We start from the raw sequence: 27,870 nt of genomic DNA on the forward strand, positions 1-27,870 counted from the left end.
TATTAATTCTCTGTGTATGTATTTTCCTTTATGCACACCATGGAACACCTTAAAGTTGTGGCAGCTAGGAAAAGTAATCTCTCTGGTTGCACTATGTAAAATTCTGGTTACTGAATTCAGGTCAACAAGGCTAGGTCTACTGCCGGTACTCAGTCAACAATCTCATTGTCCAGGATAAAGCATCAAGTCTGAATTCAAATGATTCTATTACTGAAATATTAATTGTGTTGGCAACAATTGTTCTTTAATGACTCTGTATTTTGACACAAAATGCTAACATGATATTCTAGAGAATAGCTACATGATTTATTAATTAATTGTTTTACACACACACACGAGTTTTCATAGGGTTTTTCAACATTTTGTCTAACAACTATCAAAATATCCAGAACTAATTAATGAATAAGCAACTTTAAATATTGTGCATGAATTATAACGCTATTTAAAAAATTCGAGAAAACTAAGAGTCCATCACGCAAATCACAAAGATGTCAGTAAATTATATTTAGGTTCTGCTATAACTCTCTTTCTGTGAAAATATTTTGGTTTTGTTCTAGCCTGTTTTTAACATTAGGTGATTTCTCATTTATAAGAAAAATATCCTGTCATTGGTAGCAATGAAATAGCACAATAGTCCTTTTTATTGTTAAATTTGATTACTGAAAATGTGTCACATCATAGAAAATATTTATTTACAGTCTAGATATTGCTAATGAGAAGAAACTGCTTTTCATATATCACCAATTAAAACACCTTCCACTCACCTCTTCAAAGATTATGAAAACATCACATTTCTTTATTAGTCACATGTTTCTGTGAATTTTAGAAAAGTTCCCTTTGCTTGCCAATTCATATTTCTTTTCCTCTGTCATATAACGCAAGTTTAATAGTTTGTATCATATTCCCTATGTATTAAGAATAATGTGGTAAAATGATAAAAAAATCTTTCAAAAATACCTCTTAATGACACTTTTGTGGAACGTTAGGGCTTGGTATGCTAGGAAGGAATTATCTTACATAGAATTAGCATCTTAGATTCTGATCTTATAGTAACACTGTTGTTTTATTATCACTCGAATTTCCATTAGATTTTGTTTTGGGCAAGGATTTATACTACTGTTGTAATGACTTGTACTTCAGCTTTCTGCAGCCAATCCCATGATGCACTAACATTCCATAGCTATTTACTAATACCTTGGAGGAGGAGGGGGCAGAGATAGAAATAGAGTGAGGTATACATATTGAGACAGAGAAATACAGAGAAACAGAGACAGAGAGACAGAAAGACAGACAGACAGACACACACACACACACACTGAGGGAAGGTTAATATTAAGCACCTTAGCGAATCTGCTTACATGGCCCAAACTTAAAGGTACCCTAAATTCCAAAGGAAAAAATTATTCTAAAGCAAGTTTTCTCTAATCAAAAAAAAAATGATAATAAAAGCAATAACATGCTTGACAGGCTCACATCAGAATAATCATAAAGTGAGAGGCACAGTGCCTGGCCCAACTATAGCCATTTGAGATTAGTCTGAGGAGCCATGTGTGGGCAGTATGTTCCACAATAGCACAGCTCTTGTGCTGCCCAGCGTTTCCTCTGCCTCTCCAGTGTTGAAGCTGCCAATATGCCACCAGGCTGCAACATACATTAACCCCGATATAGCTCTCTCCGTTGTGCACCTTACCAGTATGACAACATGCTATAACATATATTTACTATGGTATAGCTATGTCCTCTGTGCACCTTAACAGTATGCCAACATGCTACTACATATATTCACCATGGTATTGCTATCTTCTTTGTACACCTTACCCGTATGCCGGCACGCTGCAACATAAACTTACCATGGTGTAATTATCTCCTATGTGCACCCTATACAGCACAGTTTGATATTTACATCAGTTTTTTACTCATTATGTAAGATCTCAAAGGGACAGGAATGCAGTAGAAAATTTGAATGAATCCAGTGCTGAATAAAACTACACCTACACATCTGGATAGATAAACAGAGGTGAAAAAAAAGATCTCCTGTAAACTACAGCTAGAGGATGCTTTCATTTCATTGTTTCTATGCCTCAAAATACAAATATAAGTTGATATAATCTACAAAATATATTTCTGGTAAGCATTATACAATACACAGTATTATAACAAATTTGGATGCTTTCAATTCTTTTTATTAGATATAAATAGGATTATAAAGTGTTTGTTATAAAATAAGATATTTTAAAAATAGCTTCAAACTAATATTTAAAGTATATTCTGTCATTAATGGAAACGTTTACTTTTTTCTGGCATTATACAAGTTACAAAATGAATATGTAGCTTGATAGGCCATTTAACCTGCATAACTCAGTGATTGTTTCAACATAAGTTGATTCTTATAGTTTCATTATTTTATTTCCATATTTGTTTTATATTTAACTGTGTATTGGTATAATGCATACTTTAAGGGCATGAGTGTAGATATGAAGGACCATGAGAGAGTGCTTAGAATAACCAGGAACTGAAGATGCAATCCAGAGTGAGCCCCCTGATATGAGTGCTAAAAGCCAAACTCAGGTCCTCTAAAAACAGGAAAGGCTCTTAACTCCTGATCCAAGTCTCCAGAACAAGAACCAGTTATTATAGTTCCCCAACATATCTTAATATTGTTCTTAAATTGCTAATAATAGAATTTGTGATTTTAAATACTTTGTGTGTAGAGTCTACCTGAGAAGTCATGACGGAGGTGTGGGACAGGTGGAAAGAGTGAGGAATGTGGAAGGGAGGGAGGAAGTAGGGTTAGATATAACTAAGATATATTATACACATTTCAAAGAATTAAAAATAAATAATGTTTAACTCTCTAATCTCTCATATCAGATGAACGATTTTTCTCCTTAGGCTTCCTTCTTTCTCTCATATATACATACAAACACAGAGTGTGACACACACATGCATATATTTATACACACATACATATACACATATACATATTCATGTGTCTACATATACATATATGCATATGCAAATTCTTATATTAAAAAGGAGAACACGCAGCGTATATATATGCTTCTTCTAGGATTCCACTATAGTTTAGAACTACTGTTTATATCTACATAAATAATCAGAACTCCTACTAACTATAAAATATTATTCAACTAAACAATTATTATGTTCTTAATTTCAAAAAGAGTGATTTTCAATGAATCTCCCAAATAAAAGTTATATATATATATATATATATATATATATATATATATATATATATATATATATTTGACTTATTTCTTCATGTAATCAATATTGATTACTTTTAAATGTTTTTGACAGATACGAAGTTTAAATGTGGAGTTATAAAACAGTAAGAAAAAAGTCAGAATCTGTTATTTTGGCTCCGAATACTTCTCCAATTCTTCTTTATTAAGTATTTAAGTGATACCTCTCCATGCTTTATGTGATTCTGTTTTATGGTTCTACATACTGTAATTTGACGAGCGTGTTTTGAAACAAGCCTTCCTCACTATTCCAACATCACTTTATTTTGATAAAGGATGGAGTCCTTTGAATTTATCCCTCCCACATGAGCACTTATGTGTTTTCAAACGTAATAAAAGATTAGGTGATAATTCAAAGTTCACAATATGAAGATCACACATAAGATGACCTATAAAGATGAAGGATACAGAAAGAATAAAAATGATATTTTTAGAAAAAAATTGATTGATTTTACAGTGAAATGTTTGCATTCACAAAGTGCATTGAGTTCTGCATGTGTTGGCACAAGAGAGATAAAGCATAATTAGGAAAAAAATATTTGGATTTGAAAAGACCTGATGTCATTAAAATACAAAAGAAAAATGACTGTGCCATTACTCTCCAAATGTGTGATTTCATATATGAATCTAGAACTCCTCAGCCTTGGTAGATGTAAGCATGTATGTGTTAGTGTGTGTGCGTGCGTGTGTGTGTATGTGTGTGTTACATTTTGTTTCTATGGTATGGTTCACAGTTCTATAAATAGTTGATCAAAACCACAGTTTAACAGTTTTTTCCTTATGCTATTTTTTATTGAGTTTTTTTGAACTCTACATTTTTCTTTGCTCCCCTCCTTCTTTTCTCCCTTTCAGCACTCCCCCAAAGTTACCATGCTCCAAATTTACTCAAGAGATCTTGTCTTTTTCTACCTCCCATGTAGATTAGATCCATGTATGTCTCTCTTAGGGTCTTCTATGTTGTCTAGGTTACCTGGGGGTTGTAAATTGTAGGCTGGTTTTCCTTGCTTTATGTCTAAAATCAACTTTTGAGTAAGTACATATGATATTTGTCTTTCTGGGTCTGGATTACCTCATTCAATATGATGTTTTCTAGATACATGTATTTGCCTACAAATTTCAAGATGTCATTATTTTTATCTGCTGTGTAGTACTCCATTGTGTAAATGTACCACATTTTTCTTATCCATTCCTCATTCAAGGGAAATTTAGGTTGTTTCAGGGTTCTGGCTATGACAAACAATGCTGCTATGAACATAGTTGAATACCTGTCCTTGTAGCATGATTACAGTTTTTTTTAAATGTAGTTTACATACAAATCTATATCTTTACTAAGGAATAAAAATATGAAATTGTGTTGCCTTAGATCAAAAGGAAATCATTAGTCGTAAATAATGGAGAGGAGGACACTTCCACCATGACTGTTGGTCCTGGATGAGCCTTTATGGGGAGATAATGATGGTCTGAGTGTTTTCTCTAGTAAAGAAGAATTACAGGAAAGCATGACTCCTTACTAATAGTTCCAGTGAGAAAGAGGACAGCAGATATAAATTCTGTGATAACATCAGTAAGGTTAAAATCAATTGAAGTAGGAAAAGGACATTTAGGGGAAAGATATATAAGATTTAGATATGCTATGAAAATTACATGTTTACAAATTTGATGGGTACAAACAGAAAGGAAGGAATCAGCCAACATAGTCGCAGTAGAAGCAGGTAATTAAGTACAAACAAAGATGGTATTATAAAATAGGAATACTACTACATGCACATGAGTACCAAGATATTTAAAAATTTTGAAAAAAAATCTGTAATTTCTGTTTGCATTTCTGATAATAAAAGAATGAGAACACATGAGTAGCTGTTTCCAGAGCAAAAATCCAGGAAGGAAATTAAATGTGCACTAATTAATAATGGTATTATATTCAGGAAAGATGGAATTGACTTTAAGAGATGTGCTTCCTACTTGTTTCCTACGTATTTCATACCAGAAAAGACAGAAGGCTGACAGATTGAATCTGTGATCCACTCTGATTTCTATTTAAATTTGAAAATTTAGCATAGAATTCTCATAGTTTTGACATCATAGGTCAATATGCCAAATACAAAATTCAGAATCATAGCAATAATAGATGATTAACAAATAGAAATTGCTTCAACTCTATCCTCAATATTAATATGATACATTTTGTGCTATGATCAGAACAGATTTCTTTATTATTTGTTTACATAAATTGCACAAAAAACCTTAAAGATTTTTTATTAATAATCCAACATAAAGAGAAAACTATAAAGGCAAATGAGACTATTTATGTGTAGGTAGATTTTAATAACCAAGATCCTGCTAATATTCAAAGCTACAGTAATTAACTCAATACCATATGCATAAAATGCTTTAAAATACCAAGGAAACAAACAGAATATATGAGGGAAAGATCATGATAAATGTACTCCATGACAAAACTTGAATTTACTTTCTTTGGAAACTCTAATGTTTATAAAACTGATTATCCACCTGGTTATTCATGTGCAAACAATTAAAAGTAGATAATTTTAATATATAAAAGTAAGGTGTCAATTTTTTTCTGACTAAAATGTTACAAAAAATGAAGTTAAAGCCGTGTAAACCTCCATGTGGATTATATTCAAATTGCTTCGTACTGTCACAGTACTAACAACACTCCGTAAGGAGCTATTGCTATGCAACCATGAGAGCATGGTTGAAAAGTCCCTGGTATTCATGTAGAAGCTTCTAGATAGTATCAATTAAAATCATATATACTGTGAACCTATGGCTTGAAAACTTGTTACAAGACCTCTGTTTGCAAATATTAACACCTAGTGTACACATATTAATAAGTGATTAAAACAGATTGGGAGAATTACAAATATACAAGACTGGTCAAAAGAAAAGAACACAATGTTCAGAAATCATAAACAAAAGTTAAAATGACTCAACAGGCTATATAAACATGTGTGTATGTGTACATACGTATATGCATGTAACAATGATAATTATGAAGATATGAATTTTGAAGGTGTGGGAGGAGTTAGAGGAAGAGAAGGAAAGCTTGCAAGTAATGGAAAGGCAATATTGATGCATGAAATTTCCTGAAAAAAATAACATTAGTTAATGAAAAATTTATTAAACTGATTTCCTCTGAACTTTTCAAGCAGTTATCTGTAAAAAGTTATGGAGAAATATTGCATTACATATAACAATATTACTTTCTCTGCTTACTTGTTGTACAAACCAAATATATTTTCTTTATATTTATTAATATGCACCAATATTTTTATTTTACATAGTGATAACTTTGTTAATATTCTATGTATTAATCCCTGAAACATGAGTGTATAAAAACATCTGCATATTTAACTGCACTTGAAATACATTATCTAGAACAAGGAATTTGGAAAAAGAGGTGTCTGGGATTTATGAAATATGAGTAATGTGGGATTCTCTTCTGTATGCTTCGAATATGTTTTATTACCATTGGATAATAAAGAACTTGTTTTGTGCCTATTGCAGCTCAGAATAGAGCAAGGTGGGAATTCCAAGCAGAGATAGAAGAGAAAAGAAGGAGGAGTCAGAGAGACCCCCATGTAGCTACTGAGGAGACAGATGCCCTGGGAACCTTACTGGTAAATCACAAGCCTTGTATTAAAATGCAAAATAATAGAAAAGTTTAATTCAATAAGTAAGAGTTAGTTAATAATAGGAAGCCTGAGCTAACAGCTGAGCAGTGCTTTATTGTTGTTATCTGTTTGTTTTTTTGTTTTTGTATTCCGGACAAAGGTTCTCTGTAGTTTTGGAGCTTGTTCTGGAACTAGTTCTTGTCATCCTAATTAATACAGTTTCTGAGTGATTATTTTGGGTCTGGTTGGCCGGAATGAATGGGCAGTCTCCATCTACATATGAGTCTTGTGTACATAAGCAAGAATGATAAAACATTTAGGCTTTGGTTTTAAGGTCAATAAATTTAACTAGTTACATGAATACTCTTGTATACCATCTCTGAATGTGAAGTTTTTATGAAATGATTCAGACTTTGAACCTTGCTTTAACTAGGGGCTGATTAAATGTCAAGATATGCAAGCACAAGTGCCCACGGTACCACAGTTTTATATGTTTCCATTGGTAGTTACTGTCACAAGGACTTGGCAATGTCTTATTCCCATTCTTACGTAAGGCACACATAATATTCAAATATGGAAAACAGCATAATTTTTTTTTTTGGAAATAGGGCATGCTACTGTTTCTTTTTGAAAGTTTGCTCCAGGGCCATGTGTCTGGGAGTACAGCAGGCTAGAGTACATCCTTTGCTTCTGGGTCTCCTGGGTATGTGGGCACTTTGCCAAGTCAGACAAGCTGTCTGACAACTGCCGGCTGAACTTAATTCTAAATGATCAGACAAACTCCAGTCAAATCCAGTAATTCTAAGTTTTAATTTGATGTTTCTTTGTCAGAATTATTTATTATCTAGCAATAATCCCTAGAATAAATTAATACATTTATTCACATGAAAAAGAAGTGAACTATCAATGGTAATAATTCACTTTTTTTCTTCTTCTCAAGCTTTCTTGATAGAATTTCCTTTCTGTGAGACCCTAGAGTTTTTATTACAACTGAAATATGATATGCAGCGAATGGAGGAGAGTAAAGTTTTGTTGGTAAAGTACTTGACTGGCATGGATAATCAATCCCCAGTATACCCCCCACCCAAAGCACAAAACTTGGTATATGCCTGTAGATGCAACAGTTAGGAGGGAAAAGTCAGGAGTGCCAAAAATTTAAGATTATTATTAGTTGTTCAGTGTTTCAGGCCAGCTTGAGCGACATGGAACCCTGGCTTAAGAAAACAAAATCAAATACCAATAAAATAATATCATATTATACACATAACAAATGTTTAAGAAATGTGCAGAGAAAATTCTTCCCAAGCAAAATACACAATAAGCGTCAAAACTCAACCAAAAGAACAATGAAAAAACTTGATGGAAAGGTACACAAAAAATTTAAAGAAATACATCATCAGAGAAAATATATATGCAAGTGAAGAACATGCTAAGAAGTTGAGTAGCACAGGCTAATAGGAGAATTATATCTAGAAGAACAATGTAATACACATGCACACAGGTTACAGTGGTAGATATCTAAACCACTGATAACATCTAATGCATGAAGGGAAGGGAAGCCACCCCAGTCCAGGGATTACATATGGTGATGCAAATGGGACAAGGATATTGGATGATTCTGGCAGTTTTTCCTAAAATTAGTATAACGACCAGTGTCTTGCCATGAGATTTAGCAGTCAGCCTCATTTGTATCCATGCAGAATCATTGACGTCTTATGTCCACACAGAAACTTGTGCATGGATTTATATTAAAGCTTATTTTTTTTTTGTCACAAAACTTGAAAGTCAACAGAGTTTATACACCTTCAGCAGATATATAGATGAAAAAGCTGGCATATCCAGAAAATTGAATGTCTGACAGCTGGTCATGAGTGCCTTATTAAAATAGGAAATATATCAGCACAAATTAAAAGGAATAGAGAAATGGAAAGATGCAGAAAAGAATAAATGAATATAGTGAGGATTCCGCAGATGTTGGAAGCCTGCTGCCACCTGCATATACCGCGATGGCAGTGAGGAGTAGACGGAGGAACAGGTCTGCTTGCCACCTGGGGACGTGATGATTATGACCAGGTCAGGCTACTGCCAAGGACCATATAAGAGTCTCTGGTCCTGCACTAGCCATGGTCTGTGTTGAATTCCACGAGGGAAATCTTAAAGCTAAGTCTATTAAACAAAGAAGTTCCTGGGGCATAGCCCTTAGGAGAGCATATATGTTGTCTGCATGAAGTCCTAGGTGTGATACAAAGTACCACAAAAGAAAATCGACAACAGCAAAGTACACCAACTCTTAAAGTTCTGTGTCAGAATTATTTTACTTATAGTAGTGCTCATAACAATTAAGACAACTGTTGGTTTTGTCCAGAGTTGCAAATATCAAGGTTCAGGTTTTAATGATCGGCTAGATGGAGTTAGATGAAACCAGCTGTATGTAGGGCTCGAAAAGTGCAATTTGCTAACTTACATTAGAGATAAAAAAGCTTAAACAAGAGTCACTCAGGCAAGCACCTCGATTCAATTTTAAATACATTTTAAACTACTGTATGATTTCCATTTTGCCTCAAAGTGTCTTTTAGTTCCCAATCACGATTAACCTTGCTCTTGATTTGGATTATTTCATCTTAAAAATCTCATCAATACATGAGAAAAATCAATTGAAATTTAATATATACTGAAGAACATAAATAGCTGAATCCTTTCATATCTCTCACTGCTGTTTTCATGAACTAAATTACAAGCCCTTGTGTGGGGAGGAAGGGGTGATGAGTCCATCATTGCTTGCCTGTCATTCTGAATCGTGTACATATTTAAACAAATATTTTCTTTATTTCCTGACGGTGGCACCTTTGGGACCTCTAATATAACACAAGATAAGCAATTTGTGTCTTAAGGATAATGTGGCTCAGGTTTCTTCCTGAGTTTTTAGGTGTATTTATGCTCTTGACCATCACCTGGACCTCTCAAATGATAATCATAAAACTCTCTCTGAACAGAACATCTGTCTGCTACTTGACAGGGCACTGGGACCATCCTCTGCAATGCCCAAAGGCTCTTTCTTGACATCTGGCGGCTATCTCCCTAGCCATGTTCAGAGGCCAGAGGGTGACAGATGAGAGAATGTTTGACAATGGTACATCACCTCGCCATTCAGCATATATGCATCATGTTGGAGACATCCAGGAACTAAGACCTGGTCCCAGATTTGTTTCTCTGTACCACGCAATGTGGTTTAAACATGACAAATTTTAAAAATTTTGAAGAAAATTATATTTGAGAGCGAACATAGGCCAGCATTAAAGTCCATTTTTTTTTTACAACAGTGGAAACCTTATTTACAATACCATTCTAGGATTTTGATAATTTGTTCTCTAGCAAAACATTCTACAAAAACATGCCTTTTAAATTCAATATCTAGTGATAATTCAGCATCTTATAAATTGTGTATCTAGTGATATCTAATTCAGAATTTCTCATAAAATATCTAGGTTTCTGCATGGTTTATTAAAATGTGAACATGATTCTGTTTAATTACAGGCTCTTCTTATATATAAATAAGATTGCCTTGTCTATATACTTATATACTTAAATGTACATATGACCCTGAGAATTTTACATTTTTCCCTATGTCCAAATTAATTATTAAATCTTTTATCAAAGGAAATGGAATGTTTCCTGTTGCTCAAATATCATTTCCAGTAAGAGATATGATAATGTTGGGAAATATTTTAGGGGACAATTAACATACAATCCATTAGCTCTAGCCCACTCTCTACCAATGAGAAAGTAATACATATAGTCAAATTTGTTCACCAATGCATTCATGGCTTTGTTGAGTCAGTGATTTTTGTGTGCTTGGATGACTTCTGGCTCCGACCCTTACCTCCTCTCAGTCTCTGTCAGTGACCCTTGGCCATCCCCAACTACTCACACTGCAAACAGACTGGCACCAATTTGTTTTCCTTATGTTTGTAAAGCCACTAGCCTGGTATGCTAATTAGAAATAAATCGCTTGACCCATAAAAGAAACGGCAGGAAACCTGAAATGAAAGCATTATCCAACACTTCATGCTCCTTAGTGATGCCATTTTAAATGTTTCAGACAGCCCATAAATAATTAAAACCTCACCACAGCAAATTATGTCCTATTATGCAAATAAATAGCCTCCTCCCCGGTTTCATTAAAGATTCCCAATGACAAGCTGAGCAGTTTAAACATAGCAAGGTATTGCAGTGAGGCGAGAAATCTTTCAATATATTTTTTTAATTGTTAGTGCCAAGTTTCATGTGGATTTTGACTCTAACACTTTAATTTGCATGAGCAAATAAACCTTTAATAAACCTTTTGTAAGTGGGGGGAATGCATCATTTAATTAAATTTGATTTGTTGTGAAACTATTGTGTCTCATGAATATTTAGAACCACAAACTCTCCTTTTTCTTGAAAAGAGGACAATATTGAGCAAGGGGTTGATTTTCAAGAAGTTAATCTGACAGCGCCTGAGAAAATAAAAGTAATTATTAAGTCTTACGAATTAACTTTTCAGAAATTGACAGGTTACCTCACATGTAAACATAAATGGTGGGTGCATATATATATATATATATATATATATATATATATATATATATATATATATTACTATCATATACTGAGTTTCAGGCAGGATTTTAACATTGATTGATTTAAATCCATCAGTACATGGATGTTTCAAATGTCAATTGTGAAAAATTGTCAGTCTTTAAGTTTAGTGCAATTGAGGCATCTGCTTCAAGCTAAAGAGACCCCCAGATATGAAAAATGTAAAATACTACAAAACAAAAGAAAATCATATTTTATTCTTAAAATGATCTACTGAATAAATTGGGAGCATGGGGACCTTGGAGGAGGGTTGAAGGGAGAGGGGAGAAGCAGGAAGGGGAGCAGAGAAAAATGTAGAGCTCAATAAAATCAATAAAAAAATAAAAAATGCTTCCCTGCAAGACGAAAAAATTGGCTGCTAGTGTAAAATATTCCATTTCTCTACACTGTATTCTCATGGCTTTACTTCAATTAAAACATTCTAAACTTTAAAGAGAAGTTTGATTATTTCATTGGATATTGAATTTTGAAAAAATACCACACTTTGTAATATCCAACAGTGTTCTTCTTATTTTTATAAAAATGTGATTCTTTTATATTCTGAAAATAATGGTTTTACAAAATACCAACTAGATAATTTTTGTATCAATTAAGTAAGTATATTTTTAGAAAGATTCATTCATTATAAATAATATAAAATTACATTTTCCTCAAACCTAAATAAAACTTTGTCAATGTTTTCCTAAAATGTTTTAAATGCCAATGTAATTATATACTTTTTTAAGTGTGTATATGCAAAGATATTTTTTCTTAAAATTGGCAGCAGAGTTCTACTTTAGTTATATCAGTTAAAATCTATCTAAATCAAAGTCATATAATCATGAAGACATTTAGCAAAATATTATATCCAGAATGTATATGTTACTTGCTAAAGGAAAGTAATATTTTAGCAATTATCAAAGAAAAATAATAATATGAACTTTACGTCCCCAGTTATGAAATACAAGGAAATGCTCCAGAACTGAATCAAAAGATATTTGAAAGTTTAATTATCCTTTACTGTATGACACACACACACATTCTCTACAACATACTTATTTTGTCAGTTTCTACTCATTTTATTCTAGTCTCAGAAAACAAGGACTACTCATCATGAATAAAGTCTTTTTTTTTTGCTATACATCAACTATTTTCCTCTAGGCATATCTTCGATAATAATTATCTTTACTTCATAATAATTTCAACTTCTCAATCCTTGCTTACTCTATTCCCATCAAAATAAGTAAATTAAGAAATAATCAATGAATTATTCTGGCAGAGACACCAGGGGAGAACAGCTCCCTACAACCTGTTAGGAGATTTCCTTAAATCACCAGTTCTAAAACCAGTAGTTTACATGTATGTTCTTGCTGACTCCTAATTAGTCTCCTGTAGTCTAGTTTCCGCCATTGACACAGCCATGTACAATGCTTCACCACATCTATCTCATCTTTTCTGGGACCAAGATACAGTGTCCTTAAACTCCCTCTGTTGTTTTGTCCAAATTATTTCTCAAAATACCTGATTTCCTGCAAGACTCTTTTTTTTTTTCCCAGCACCCTTCTGTCTGCCTGTCTGTCTCTTTCTCTTTCCTCCTCCACTGCACGTGTGTCCTTGTTCAGATTCTGTGCAATCCTCTCTATGGAGTTAAGTTACAGACATTAAGATCCTTGTCTTTTGTTCAAACGTCACCATGTTTACCTGTAAATCCCACATTTACTTTTTAATCTATTTTTTTGTATCAAATCATTCAATCGCTTCTAAGAGATCTTCATCTGCGAGCTTCATCTCCTTCAGATACGTCTTTATTTCCTTCTCTCTGTATATACTTGAAATGTTTATCTTCATCTAAATGTCCCAAGTAGTATTTGAGGTATCAGGCCTTTTATAATAAAGAAAAAGAGTAGAGAAATTGAAGACATAGAAATATACAGGGACACTCATAGACCTTCATATCACTAACAGATTTCTTATATCAAAGTCCTTTTCAAGCTATTGTTTGAATTAAATCTTGTATTATTTGCCTTCTTAAATGCTCTTACAGTGAAGATTTCTTGGCATGGTGCATGGCATTACTATTCTTGTGTGTTTCAGTTTTCTGCTCTACCTTAGACAATAACACATCTCACTTGCTGTTCAGCTGAATTCCCACTTGCCCTGTGGTTTTTATTCATATTGTTTTCACTATGAAATATCCCTTGCATCCCCCAGATATTAAAATAATGATTCCCTTCTCTGTTGGCTTCTGTGACTTTTCTTTTATTTTAGCTACATCTCCTAACATATTGACATCATTAGTTTACTTCAATTGAATTGATTGTTTTCTATTTGTCTTTATAAACTCATTACACAGTGTGGCATCTGCCACATATAACACAAATCCATCACTTGCTATTATTTTTATGGATTTATTTTTAATTGTGTGTGTGTGAGTGTGTGTGTATGTGTGTGTGTGTTTGTGTGTGTGTGTGTGTGTGTGAGAGAGAGAGAGAGAGAGAGAGAGAGAGAGAGAGAGAGAGAGAGAGAGAGAGAGAGAGAGAGTATGATTCTGGAGATTTAGTATTTTCAGAGAGGCCAGGAAAAAATGTCAGATCTCCTGCACCTGGAGTTCCTGGCTATTATTAGCTGCCTGATTTGGGTGTTGAGAACCGAGTGCAAGTCCTTGTGAAAAAGACACATACCTGCATCTTCAAAAAAAATTATTAAATGGCAGTAAATAAAAATGAGTCAGGTATACATTGATAATGATTTTTAAAAAGTAGAACTGTGAATTCGATAGAAACAGCACATAGAAAAGAAAAAATGTTGAAGACTGTGACCGGGGCTGGAATATTTATTGTCTCTTTTGACTTTTCAACAACTATTTATTCTCCTTATTATCTTCTGAACTAAGAGCACAGTGTGCATATTTCAGGAATAGAATTCAGGCATGACTCTGATGTATGAAGCCTGGTACAAAATGTTACTAGGAAAATCGATGTCTGTCATTACTACTTTGAATGCTTTGTAATTGCTTCCTAGAAAATTCTTCTCACCGGGTAGCTAAGCAAGTAAAATTGAAAATTTAAGCACTGTTTGATGTAAATAAAATAAAATTTTAAGAATAACATATTTTGGGGTGGTGGTGGCACCCACATTTAATCCCAGCACTCACGAGGCATAAGCATGTGGTTCTCCAACTTTGAGTCCAGCCTTTTCTAAAGACAGCCAAAAGTAGAAATTATGGTATAGGATTACTGAAAGGAGCATATTTGTGTACAAGTGTGTGTGCATGTATACATATGCATGTGAGTTGTTTGTGTACATCTGTGTAATTCTATGTTGTAGATTTTCATATGTAAAATGCACGTAAGTAAAGATAGTGTTGCACTGAGAAGTTGGTAAAACAGTGACCTTCAGAGTCTTAGAAAAAAAGTAACTGTTGCTTGTCAAAACCTTGAAAAAAAAAAGACAGAAATATTATAATGAAATATAAGTGTACCTAGCTATTGGTATTAAGGATACTCAGATAATATTCATGAATACTACTGTTACATAATGCTTACTGTACACCAGAAAGTAAAGGAGGAAATTTGGTTTGCTGAGAATGCACACTAAAAAGACAATGCCATTTTTAAGACTCAACCTCCTGGAATGTGAGTATCTGAAAACCATACCAAATCAAGACATGTTTAGCATGCTTTAGTTAATATAATAGAGATTGTTTTTTATTTTATTGTTTGATATTGATGTTTAAATTAACAGAGATTTCTTATAATGCTTTTATTAGATGTTTGATCTTTTGATTTTTTTTTTTTAGAAATGAGAAAAGTTTTAATTGGCATTACTTGTATAAGCATATTTCTTGTAGTTCGCTGTGTGGAGAAATTGTTTAAATAGTATTGCTGTAAATATCATCCACCACAACTTTCTACAGTTCAACAAAATGCAATTTGTTTTTCTGTCTTTTTACGATTCATTCTGTCTTTGTCTCTGTCTGTCTCTGTCTTCCTCTCTCTCTCCACTGTGTGTGTGTGTGTGTGTTCAGCCTATGTCTATGAGCATGTTATTGTGTGTTGACCATGTGCAGTTCAGAAATGGACAGAAATCATCCTCTATGGCTCTTTTATCTTATTTCCATCTTATTCGCTCATACTAGAACTCTTAATCAAACCCATAGTTGGCCCATTTGGCTAGCAGCACAGTCTGCTCTGAGGATCCTCCATTTTTGAAGTCCACAGCTGGAATTACTCATGGACTGACACTCCCACCTCGCATATATAAAGCTTCTGATTAACTCTTGTCTTCTGTGCTTCTGTGACAAGTGATGTGACCAGTGAGTCAACTCCACAGCTTCCTAATTTTCTTTATACTGAAATAATTCTTTATATAACACATTGCCATTCAAGGATGTGATTTTTCTCTGCCATCGCTGCACATTCTGAAGGACCTGTACAATCAGTCAGTGGATAAAGGATGGGCAATGGTGGATGTCCTGGATGGGGAAACAATGATTTGCTTTGACAAACTTATGGCCAGCCCTCAATCAAATAGACATTTCAAGAATGCATAATTGGAAGAGCACATGGAGATCGATGGGGAATTCATGTGGTAGGAACTTAATCCCTAAACAACAGGCTTAAGAACGACAGTTTTGAATTTTGAAAGATGACTGGAAGAGAAGAATGTCTTGTGAATGAATTAAACTTATTATCACAGAAGTAAGTTTTTCATGAAAGCAGGCTGTCTTGTCTTTGCTCCTACTCCTGGGCTCCCTGTTTGTGTTTCTTCACCTGCCATGACCCCAGTGAGCTCCATCTGTCACGCTGTCTCTCTTGTCCTCACTCTATTGTGGTCCTTCTGACTCCATCTCCTCTGCTTTCACTTTAGGACACCTTTGTGTCCCCTCTCACGCTTCCTTACCATATCCATCTTGCTGCTGTGTTTTGACTCAGCAAGAAAGTTCTCACTGGTTAGTAACTTGGGCTGGAGCTCCTGAACCTTCAGAACACTAATCAAATGATATTATCAGTCACCTTTGGCATCACATATCTATATCTATATATGTTTGATTTAGCCTGAAAACATTCTCTTAAATAAAGAATTTTCTCAGTCTTCCAGCAAAAGATACAAAATGTGATTGAGGCAGTGGAAGCTATGGATGGAGCTTATCAGTGAACAATGCCTTTAGTATATCCAAGGTTCTGAGTTATATTCACATGTATAAGCACAAACACAAATACATGCACACACACACACACACACGCACACACACACACACACACAGAGAGAGAGAGAGAGAGAGAGAGAGAGAGAGAGAGAGAGAGAGAGAGAGAGAGAGAGAGAGAGAGACTATCCAAACTAGAGTAAGAAGTAGAAATACTCCTGTGAATAGATACTATTTTGTTTCAAAATTAGAGAGTAGGTGCTAATTTGTTTTTCTAGTGATTTGGGAAACTTTAAATACATGTATGTAGCTTAATTAGTTTTTCATCTTTGATCTCATGCAAATAAAGTGGTATTATGTATTTTTCTACTAATGCTAATATTACAAAAACCCTTATGACTAATTGATGCTTATGGGTGTTCTTGACAGAAAGTTCCAAAATGCTGTTCAGAATGAGTAGAACTAGCAACTGAACTTATAGAAAGCTTGGCATCTTTAAAGATAGAATTCATTGACTCTGTTTCTGTAGCAGTGTCAAGTATGCAAATTGAATGAGTTTTATTTTACATATCTTAATAAAAATGGATAGGACCGTCTCTTTCCTTTTTTATGTGGCTTTAAATGAAGCATTTTAAGTTAAAATGAGGAGTGTTTTTGTCCTGGGGTAATTTTAAACATACATTTTCTGTCCCTGATTATGCCTTTCAACTGTCCATATTCTTAAGCCTGATATAAAATATTACATATTAAATGTGCACAGATTTTTTACTTTATTTAGGGACAAAGGTCTGAAAAATATGAACAGCAACTATCATTGATGTATTTGGCATTTAAAATTAACAGACCTTTCTATTTTGAAGAGAAATAATTACTGCTGAAAGCGTATTTTATATGGAATATTTTAAACTGTGACTAATTTTGATATTTAGTTGAGCTACTTACTTTCAATTTTTAGGTTTTGAGAAAAGAATATTGGGTAATTTATTGCAGGCTAAATACTGTTACTTGTCTATAAATTCATCTTCTGGAGAAAAGAGCTTTCCAAATTGATCTAACTTTGCATACATTCTGACATATTATATGTTAGTTTCTACTTTACTTTCGGTCATTTATCTACCCTAATTTTTCTACTCCCATTTTCATTATATTTTATGTTTATGCTTTATAAACTGTTGCACATTCTCTTATTTATGAACAATGCACACTTATAATTGTACAGTGTACTCTAAAGACTCTAAATGATGAACTATAGTTGATCATTCTCTTCTTAGCTTTATATATATATATATATATATATATATATATATATATGTATGTATATAAAACAGTGTTTTACTATAGCATACATACTTCCAGTTAATAATGCGGGACAATTTTGAAAATATAATGCAATTTGTTGGTCATTTTCAGCAAATGTTAGAATGAAGGGGTAAGATAAATTTCGTATTTTTCAAGTACCATCAAGAGAGCACATTATTTATCACCAAAGTTTAATATGGATTATTATGGATTCACACATTATTATGTATAATGATTTGCAAATATTCACTCTTCCCTTTTCCATGTTTCCCCCATGTTTATATGCTACAGAAACGTGATGCATTATCACCAACCTGAAGAGTTTCCCACAATCAAAATTCATTGCGTCACTATTTCTTTTAGGATTTTGCTAACATTTTAACAGGACCTTATATATGGAAATCCATGTTCTCATGATTCTGGATGCCAGAGGTCAGAAATCAAGGCATTATGGTGATGTTTATCATCCACTATGCAGTCTCTAGACGGAAATCCTCCCTTGTCCACTTTAGCTTCTGATGGATCCGGGTTATGAATGTGAAGACTACTTTGTGCATCTGTTTTCCTATTAGTTGTCCCTTCCTCCTGTCACAAGGACAGCTAGAGATTTGGGGGTCCACCGTGATGATATACTATGACTTCATTTGGAGCTATTTAATTGCATCTGTAAAATCTTTATTACCAAGTAAATCTGTCATGACCTCGAGAGAACAGCATGCTCATGGTGGTTTAGAAGGCCTGCTCAGTCTTTGGTTGGTTCTTTATCATCATATAATTCCTGCCACTACCCATTCTTAACTTTATCAACCACTAACTTATTTTCTATTTATTCTGTCATGAAAATAATATTGTGTATGTGGAATCACAAAGTATGTACCTTTTAGAATTGATTTTTTTTCCTCCCATAAAGTGGAATTCTCTATAAATTCATGCAGGCTGTTGTACATATCAATAATTAATTTCTATTTTAATCACTTGAACAGTAGGTCGTGCTAAGGTTTGAATACACTTTGTTTAATCATGTTCATTTAAGCATGTCTGTGTACCTCATAATTGTGGATAAATGAATAAATTAACATAAACATTTGTATACAGATTTTTCTTTGAACCCAAGCCTTTATTTCCCTGGGAATTCAATGACAATACTCAGAAAATTATTTGAGAGCTATATAGAGATACTAGAGATCTGATTTATGAGAAAACCTATGTTCATTTTCTTCAAATATTCTTTATCCACACACAATTTCAAAGTCAACATAAATAAAAAACACTGCTTACTTTAATTTATGAACACAATTGAATGTGTATATTTTAAAGTACTTGGCCTTTTTTTAGTGAAAGAAGTGCATATTGTCCATCTTGTCTTTCTTTCTTTTTTTAAACGTTTAAAAAATAAAACAAACTGTTTTTTTTTAATTTTGCATACCAATCCCAGTTACCACTCCCTCCCCTTCTCTACCTAAGCCCCCACACACCCTCCATCCACTCTTCAGAGAGCAAGGTACATTGCTTTGGGAATGGTCCAAGGATCTCCCTACTATAACCAGGCTGAGCAAGGTATCCATCCAAAGAGAGTAGGTTCCCAAAAAGCCAGTACAAACAATTGGGATAAATCCTGCTGTCACTGCCAGGGGCCCAGTAGTCTGCCCCAGCCACCCAACTCACATCCACGTTCAGAGGGACTAGTTTTCGACCTGTGCTGTTTCCTTCCCTGTCAGGCTGGAGTTGGTGCGCTTCCATTAGCTCAGGTAGACTGTTTCATTGTGTGTACCCATCATGGTCTTGACCTCTTTGCTCATATTCTCACTCCTCCCACTCTTCAACAGGATCCTGGGAGCTCAGTCCAGTACTACGATGCAGGTCTTTGCCTTTGTTTCCATCAGTTGCTGAATGAAAGTTTTATGGTGATATTTAAGGTATTCATCAGTCTGACTACAGGAAAAGACCCATTCAGGCACCCTCTCCTCTATTGCTTAGGATCTTAGCTTGAGGATTCCTTGGAATTTCTCTAATGTCAGGTTTCTTCCAAGTCCATAATAGCTTCTTCAATCAAAATATCTCTTTCCTTGCTCTCATTTATGTCCTTCTTATCCTGACTATTCCATTCCCTCAAGTTCTCCTCCCTACTCCAATGGAATTACAGACATCTACACTCCAATGGAATTACAGACATCTACAGAACATTCCCAACCACACAAAAGAATGTGCCTTGTTCTCAACACCTCATGGAACCTTCTCTAAAATTGACCACATACTGGGTAACAAAGCAAACCTCAACAGACAGAAAAATTTGGAGTAACCCCCTGTATCTTATGGTTTAAAATTAGAAACAAACAGCAACCCTAATTTCAAAAAGCCCACAAAGTCATGGAAATTAAACAGTGCTATATCAAACCATTGTTGGGTCAATGAGGAAATAAGAAAAAAATTAAAGATTTCCTAAAATTCAACAAAAATGAAGGCACAAAGTACACAAACCTATGGGACACTAAAAAGCAGTGCTAAGAGGAAAGTTCATAGCACAAATTGCCTATATAAAGATAGCTCACACTAGTGGCTTAACAGTACATCTGAAAGCTCTTGAACAAAAAGAAGCAGACTCAGCAAGGAGGATTGGAAGACAGGAAATAATCAAATTGAGGGCTGAAATCAACAAAATAGAAACAAAGAAAGCAATACAAATAATCAATGGAACAAAGAGCTGGTTCTTTGAGAAAATCAACAAGATAGACAAACCCTTATCTAAACTAATCAAAAGGCAAATTAACAAAATCAGGAATGAAAAGAGGGACATAACAACAGACACTGAGGAAATCCAGAGAATCATTAGGTCATTCTACAAAAACCTGTACTTCATAAAACTAGAAAATGTAAAAGAAATGGACAACTTTCTGGGTAGGTACCACATACCTAAATTAAATCAAAACCAGGTGGGGAATTTAAATTTAATGCAAGAAAATGAAAGCTGTCATCAAAAGCCTCCCAACCAAAAACAGCCCAGGACCTGATATTTTCAGTGCAGAATTCTATTGCACTGAATTCAAAGCAGAGTTAATACTTAGACTCCTTAGCTGTTTTACATAATAGAAACAGAAGGAATCTTGACAAACATTTTTATGAAGTTAAAGTTACCCTGATACCAAAACTACCCGAAGATTCAACCAAGAAAGAGAATTACAGACCAATCTCATTCATGAACATAGGTAAAAAATACTTGAGCTGGGCGGTATAGTGACACACGCCTTTAATCTCAGCACAGGGAAGGCAGAAGCAGGCAGATGGATCTCTGTGAATTCGAGGCCAGTCTGGTCTACAAGAGCTAGTTCCAGGACAGGCTCCAAAAATAAAAAAAAAAAAATAAAAAATAAAGAGAAACACAGTCTCAAAAAAAAAAAACCTCAATAAAATGTGGGCAAAATTATCCACTATGATCAAATTGGCTTCTCAACATAAGAATCTATCAATGTAATCCGCCATATAAATAAACTGAAAGAAAAAAAAAGATCATCTCATTAGATGCTGTAAAAGCATTTGACAAAATCCAACACCAATTTATAATAAAGGTGTTGGAGCTATCAGGGATACAAAGAACATATCTAAACATAATAGAAGCATTATACAGTAAAACAACAGCCAACAGCAAATTAAATGGAGAGAAACTCAAAATAATACTACTAAAATCAGGAGCAAGACAAGGCTTTCCACTCTCTCCGTATTTATTAAACATAGTTCTTGAAGTTCTGGCTAGAGCAATAAGACAACAAAAGAGGATCACGGGATTCAAATGGAAATGAAGAAATCAAACTTTCGTTATTTGCAGATGATATAATAGTATACATAAGAGACCCAAAAAATCTCTACCAGGGAAATCTCACATCTGATAGATACCTTCAGTAATGTGACAGAATACAAGAACAATTTAAAAAATCAGTAGCCCTCCTATATACAAATGATAAAGTTGCTGAGAAAGAAATCAGAGACACTTCACCATTCATGTTAGCCACAAATAACATAAAATATCTTGGGGTAACACTAGCCAAAGAAGTGAAAGACCTGTTTGAGAGAACATTAAGTCTTTGAAGAATGAATTTAAAGAAGATACCAGAAAATGAGAAGATCTCCCATGCTCTTGGACAGGTAAGTTCAACATAATGAAAATGGCAATCCTACCAAAAGTAATTTATAGATTCAAAGCAATCCCCATCAAAATGTCAACACAATTTTTCACAGACCTTGAAAGAACAATACTCAACTTTATATGGGAAAAACAAAAACAAAAAAACAAAAAACAGGATATCCAAAACAATCCTGTACAACAAAGGAACTTTCAGAGGCATCACCATGCCTGACATCAAGCTCTATTACAGAGATTAAGTGATGTCCATCTTTTCTTAACTCACCATGTTCCTCTCTCATCCATCTTACTTTGGATGTACTCATCACACTGTACTGCTCTGGACTGATTAGTCATTAATTCCTTCATTTTACAAGATGTTCACAGTGTGGAAATATTTACCATGTTCATTATGCTGGAAGTCTCTATAATGACTCCAGAGTTATTCTTGGCACTGTTAGATTTAGCTGTGTTTTCTTTTCTTTTCTAAAAGAAAGCAAACTCGTACACAATTTACAAGAGATCAGAATCATGGAAAAGGAACAGCTCACCACTAAATGAATACATAAATTGAGAAAGAAATTAGAGACTTTCTAGAATGAAATGACAATGAATATACAAAATATCTAAACTTATGTAACTCAATGATGTTGATTCTTATAACTAAGTTCCTACATTAAGGACATGTGCTCACCTATGTTCTTAACAGCATTGTTCATAATAGTCAGAATCTGGAAACAACCTAGATGCCCCTCATTCAGCCGAAGAATAGATAAAGAAATTGTGGTATATTTACACAATGGAGTACTACTCAGTGGCAAAAAAAAAAAAAATGACATATTGAAATTTGTAGGCTAATGGATGTATCTAGAAAAAAAAAATCATACTGAGGGAGGTAACTCAAACCCAAGGAGACAAATATAATATGAACTTACTCATAACTATCTTTTAGACATAAAGTAAAGAAAAAGTAGCCCACACTCCACAACCTCAGAGGACCTTAAAAGAGACATACATGGATCTACATGGGAAGGAGAAATGGACAAGATTTCCTGAGTAAATTGTGAGTATAAGGGTCATGGGAAAGGGTAGAAAGAGAGAGGGAAGGAAAGGGAGGTTATTGAACAAAAATGTATAGCTCAATAAAACACTAAAAAATGAACAAAAAATAGAGGTCACATATAAATAACTTAACAGCACACATTAAAGATTTAGAAATAAATGAAGTCACACTACAAAGGAGTAGACATCAAGAAATAATCAAACTAAGGACTGAAATTAATCAAATAAAAACAACAAACAGAACCTATACACAGAATTCATTAAATAAAGAGTTAGTCTTTGGAGAACATCAACAAAGCAAAGTTGGCCAGTCTTTTCTCACCTGTCCATTCAAGTTCTTGAAATCTTGGATAACACAGTAAGTTAACTGAGAAGGAAGATATCAAAGTACTGTTATTTGTAGATGATATGATAGTTTACATAAGTGACCCAAAAATTCCACCCAAAAAACTCCTGCTGCCGATCAATATTCTAGCCACAGACATAGGTAGGAACAAAATTCACTCATGAAAACCAGTAGCTCTCCTTTACACAAATGACAAAATAATTGGCAAAGAAATCATGGAAATAACATAGTCCACAATAGGCTCAAATATCTTGGGGTAACTCTAAGCAAGCAAGTGAAAGATACATATGATAAAAACTTCAAGACATTTAGGAAAGAAATTGAGGAAGATATCAGAAATCAGAAAGATCTCCCATGTGCATGGATGAGTAGGATTAATGCAGTAAAAATGGACAACCTACCAAAAGCAATCTACAAATTCAATACAGTCCCAATCAAAATTACAACAAAATTTTTCATAGATATTGAAAGAATAATTTTTACCTTTGATGAAAACACAATAAAACCAGGATACATAAAGCAATCCCGAAGAATAAAGCTAGTGTGGATGCATCACCATCCTTAATATTAGTAAAAAGTTTGATATTGGCACCAAAACAGACACCTTGATGGATATAATCAAAATGAAAACCAAGAAATAAGTTCTCACACATAACAATACCTGATAATATAATATTCATAAAAGTTTATATTATATATTAAAGGTATAACATATTATACATATATTATATATATATATGTATGTGTAAGTGTGTGCCACAATATATATGACACACACACATATATGCCAGAACACACACTGAACCAAAAACAGAGCATCTTCAACAACCCATGTTGATCAAACTAAATGTCTGCATGTAAAAATATCCAAATAGATCCATACTTTTCAACCTACATAAAAGTTAACTCCAAATGGATTAAAGAACTTAACATAAAACTATATGCAATGAACCTGCTAGAAGTGGGGAATAGCCTTGGAGTCCACGGTAGAAAGGGAAAAACTAACACTATTAGTACAGGCAATAAGTTCTACAATTAATAAATGGGACCTTGGGAAACTGAAAAGCTTCTTATGACAAAGGACACTGTCATTTGTACAAAATGGGAAAATTTTTTACCACTGAATATTCAATCAGAGTCAAATATTTAAAATTTATAAAGAATTCAAAATACTAGATGCCAAGAAAACAAACTACTATGTTTATTGTGCCTTCTCTTGAGAACTTTTTCTTCTGTTTGCTAATTCTGTCCAATTTCAATATGTTATTTTCAGTTTTATCATTATATTATAATATCGTCCTATTATCTCTGAGAAGCCTGTTAGTTGCTAATGAGAGACAGAAAGGGGCTGTATTTGGATGGGATGGGAAGTAACGAGGAACAGGGAGGAGTAGTGGGAGGAAAAAATAAACAGGATATATTATGGAACAAAAACTCCATTTTCAGTAAAAGGAAAGAAAATATAAAAAAGGTTGTATTCTTTTTCCAGATACGTAGTAGGATATGTAGTGTTTTGTTCACTTATCACTTTCAGTGCACAGATACAAAAATTGTCAATTTATCACGCATTCTTATTGAAATAGTGCATCAATATCCATACGTAGTACTGTAATTTACATGTGTTGTCTCCGTTTCTTCTGTATGATTTTAAGTAAATGTTATAAAAGAACCCTTTATATATTACTTTTGTTTAAGGGGAATAAAGTATCTTTGACATTGCATAACTTTGTGATTTCTAAACTGACTTTCATGATTTTAATCAGTATAAAAGACTTTTTAGATTTCCAGAAATCTTGCATAATAGCATAATTGACTTTGAGTAAAAAAGACTTCTTTGCTTAGGGATATCTTAGCTTAAAGATTTTAGAGGGGGATGTAGGAAGGGAAAGGTAGCCACCAAGAAAACTGAAAAACAGGGCATTTATTATAAAAGATTGTTCTTACATTTGAATAAAGGAACTGCCTCTTCTCTTCACCTGAGTTAAGTCATTGGCCAGTGATGGAGGAAGGTCATTGGTTAATTAATAAAGAAACTGCTTGGCCTCATAGGTTAGAACATAGGTGGGTGGAGTAAACAGAACAGAATGCTGGGAGGAAGAGGAAGTGAGCTGATATGCCTTAGCTCTTCTCCAGGGCAGACATGATGAAGCTCTGACCCAGGATGGACATAGTCTAGAATCTTCCCGGTAAGCGCACCTTGGGGTGCTACACACATTACTAGAAATGGGCTGGTCCAGGTGTGAGAGTTAGCCAAGAAGAGGCTAGATATAATGAGCCAAGCAGTGTTTAAAAGAATACAATTTGTGTGTTCTAGCCAGGCGGCCGGGAACTGGGCTTTGGAAAGAGGCCCACAGCTTCTTCAGCAGGCCAGGACATGGGCTAGAGGACATAATCTCAGTACAGGGTTGGTCTTCAGCACCAGAGGAAAAACGGGGGGATACAAATAACACTTCAGCCTTATTGAAAGAAACATTTTCCTCTATTTTACATCATTATTATGACAAATCGAATGCTTAACATATTTTATAATTATGAGACACATTTTACCATTATAATAAGATGTATAACTTCTTGTTAAACAAAAAACCTATTGTTTTATGGATTGATTTTATAGGTAATTTATATAACTCAACTATTAGATTAAGAGCATGTCAAAATAACTGTTAAGTATATGCTTTACCTATAATTGGCTGTAGTGATTGTAAATACTTTAATCCCTCTAAGCAGCTTGTCATTAGCAACTAGGAAATTTTATTTCCTAATATAGCCATGAGATAAAGAGCCCCTCTATTTTGCCTTCTTCAACAACGCGAGTAAAAATAACTAAATTACTAAAAATGTGTTCTAGCAAATACTTGCTTGTGTTTTCCTAAATGAATGTATTCTTATTTGTGTCGTCTTCATCTTCTAAATATGGCATTAAAATCATTAGAGACTTTCTCCTCAAACCCTTTTAGAGTTCTTCACATACACTTAGTGTATAGCTCCCAGGAATTGCATTCTTTTCTCAGCCTGCCTGCCCCATAGGCTAAACAGTATTGGGGAAAAGTGCCTTCCCTTTGATTGAGTTCTTTTTCACTAGGCAAAACCTTGTTGTTTTTGGACTCTTCACTTGGCTTCCAGCCGCTCTCCCCATACACTTCTCTGAGAGCACTGCCAGGGGCCTGAGATCCCTGCTAGGAGGAGATCAAACCTCCGCCACAGGAGCTTTTCGAGGCAGGTCAAGCTAGGTTCGAACAGAAAACCCAGGCTCCATTACAGGCAATGTTATTACTCATTTGGAATTCTTTTTCTTTCCCTTGTCTTCATCCCTGGAAAGCAACTTCTAAGTAATTCCACTTAGTGTGTTTCTAAATGGTGAAACAGGCTGCATTTCAAATGGCAAGCGGGGGGTGTCATTAGGGGACAAGAGCCTTCTCCACAGTACGGTGCTGTAGAGTGGACTGACTATGTCAGCAAGAATAAACTATGGTAAAATAACGTTAAGAAATACTGTAACAGCAATGAAGATCATAGATATAGAAATATAACTACAGTAGTTGAAATAACAGTTTACCAATTAATGTATCTACATTATTCAGGTGGCCATGTTGATTTTACTTATCTTGTCTATTTCCCCAACCTTTGCTGATTGATAACTCTGGCATTGGTACTTTATGTATCCCTTTTTGGCTCTAGAAAAGCACTTGAGGCAAGAGCTTCCACGTGTAATTCACCATATAAACAAATCACTCAGGAGAACAGCAATGTCAACTTATCAAGAAATTTATGACCTCATAATTTTCTTAACTCTTGCACAGCCACTGAAAATGTAAAACAACATTACGATCTTAGATAGAACTTACTTATATCTGCTGAAAGAAGAGCTAGTTGCCTCCGGCTACACTGCACTTTTTTTCTGATCGCATTACAATTTTCTCCTATCTCTATATTATCTACACATCTTTGTGATTGCATAGAGGAAGGAAGGAAGAAAGGTAAATTTCTACAATTTTATCATTTCCTTTCAATTTTGATTATGTCAGATTATAATTTATTGCTTGGATTTGTTTACCTGTTTTTGTTTTTTGTTTGGTTTATTACTTATTTATGTATGTGTCTGTCTGTGAGACTGCATTGCTCCATATGCACCACATGTATGCAGGAGCCTGAGAGAGAAGAAGAAGTTGTGGGATCCCTGGAACTTGACTTACAGGTAGTTGTGAGTCATCTATATGCTGTGAATGGTCCCAGTCCTCTCTAAGAGTCGAAAGTGCTCCTAACCACTGAGCGATCTCCCCAGCTCCTTATTTTCCTTTAAAATAGTCTCTATCTTCAGCAAGTCCGGTGTTATCCCATGCTTTTTCAGACCCAGGCCAGCTGGCCTTGGTGATTTCCCTATAGAA

This window comes from Microtus pennsylvanicus, chromosome 9, assembly GCF_037038515.1.
Source record: "Microtus pennsylvanicus isolate mMicPen1 chromosome 9, mMicPen1.hap1, whole genome shotgun sequence".
Lineage (NCBI taxonomy): Eukaryota > Metazoa > Chordata > Mammalia > Rodentia > Cricetidae > Microtus > Microtus pennsylvanicus.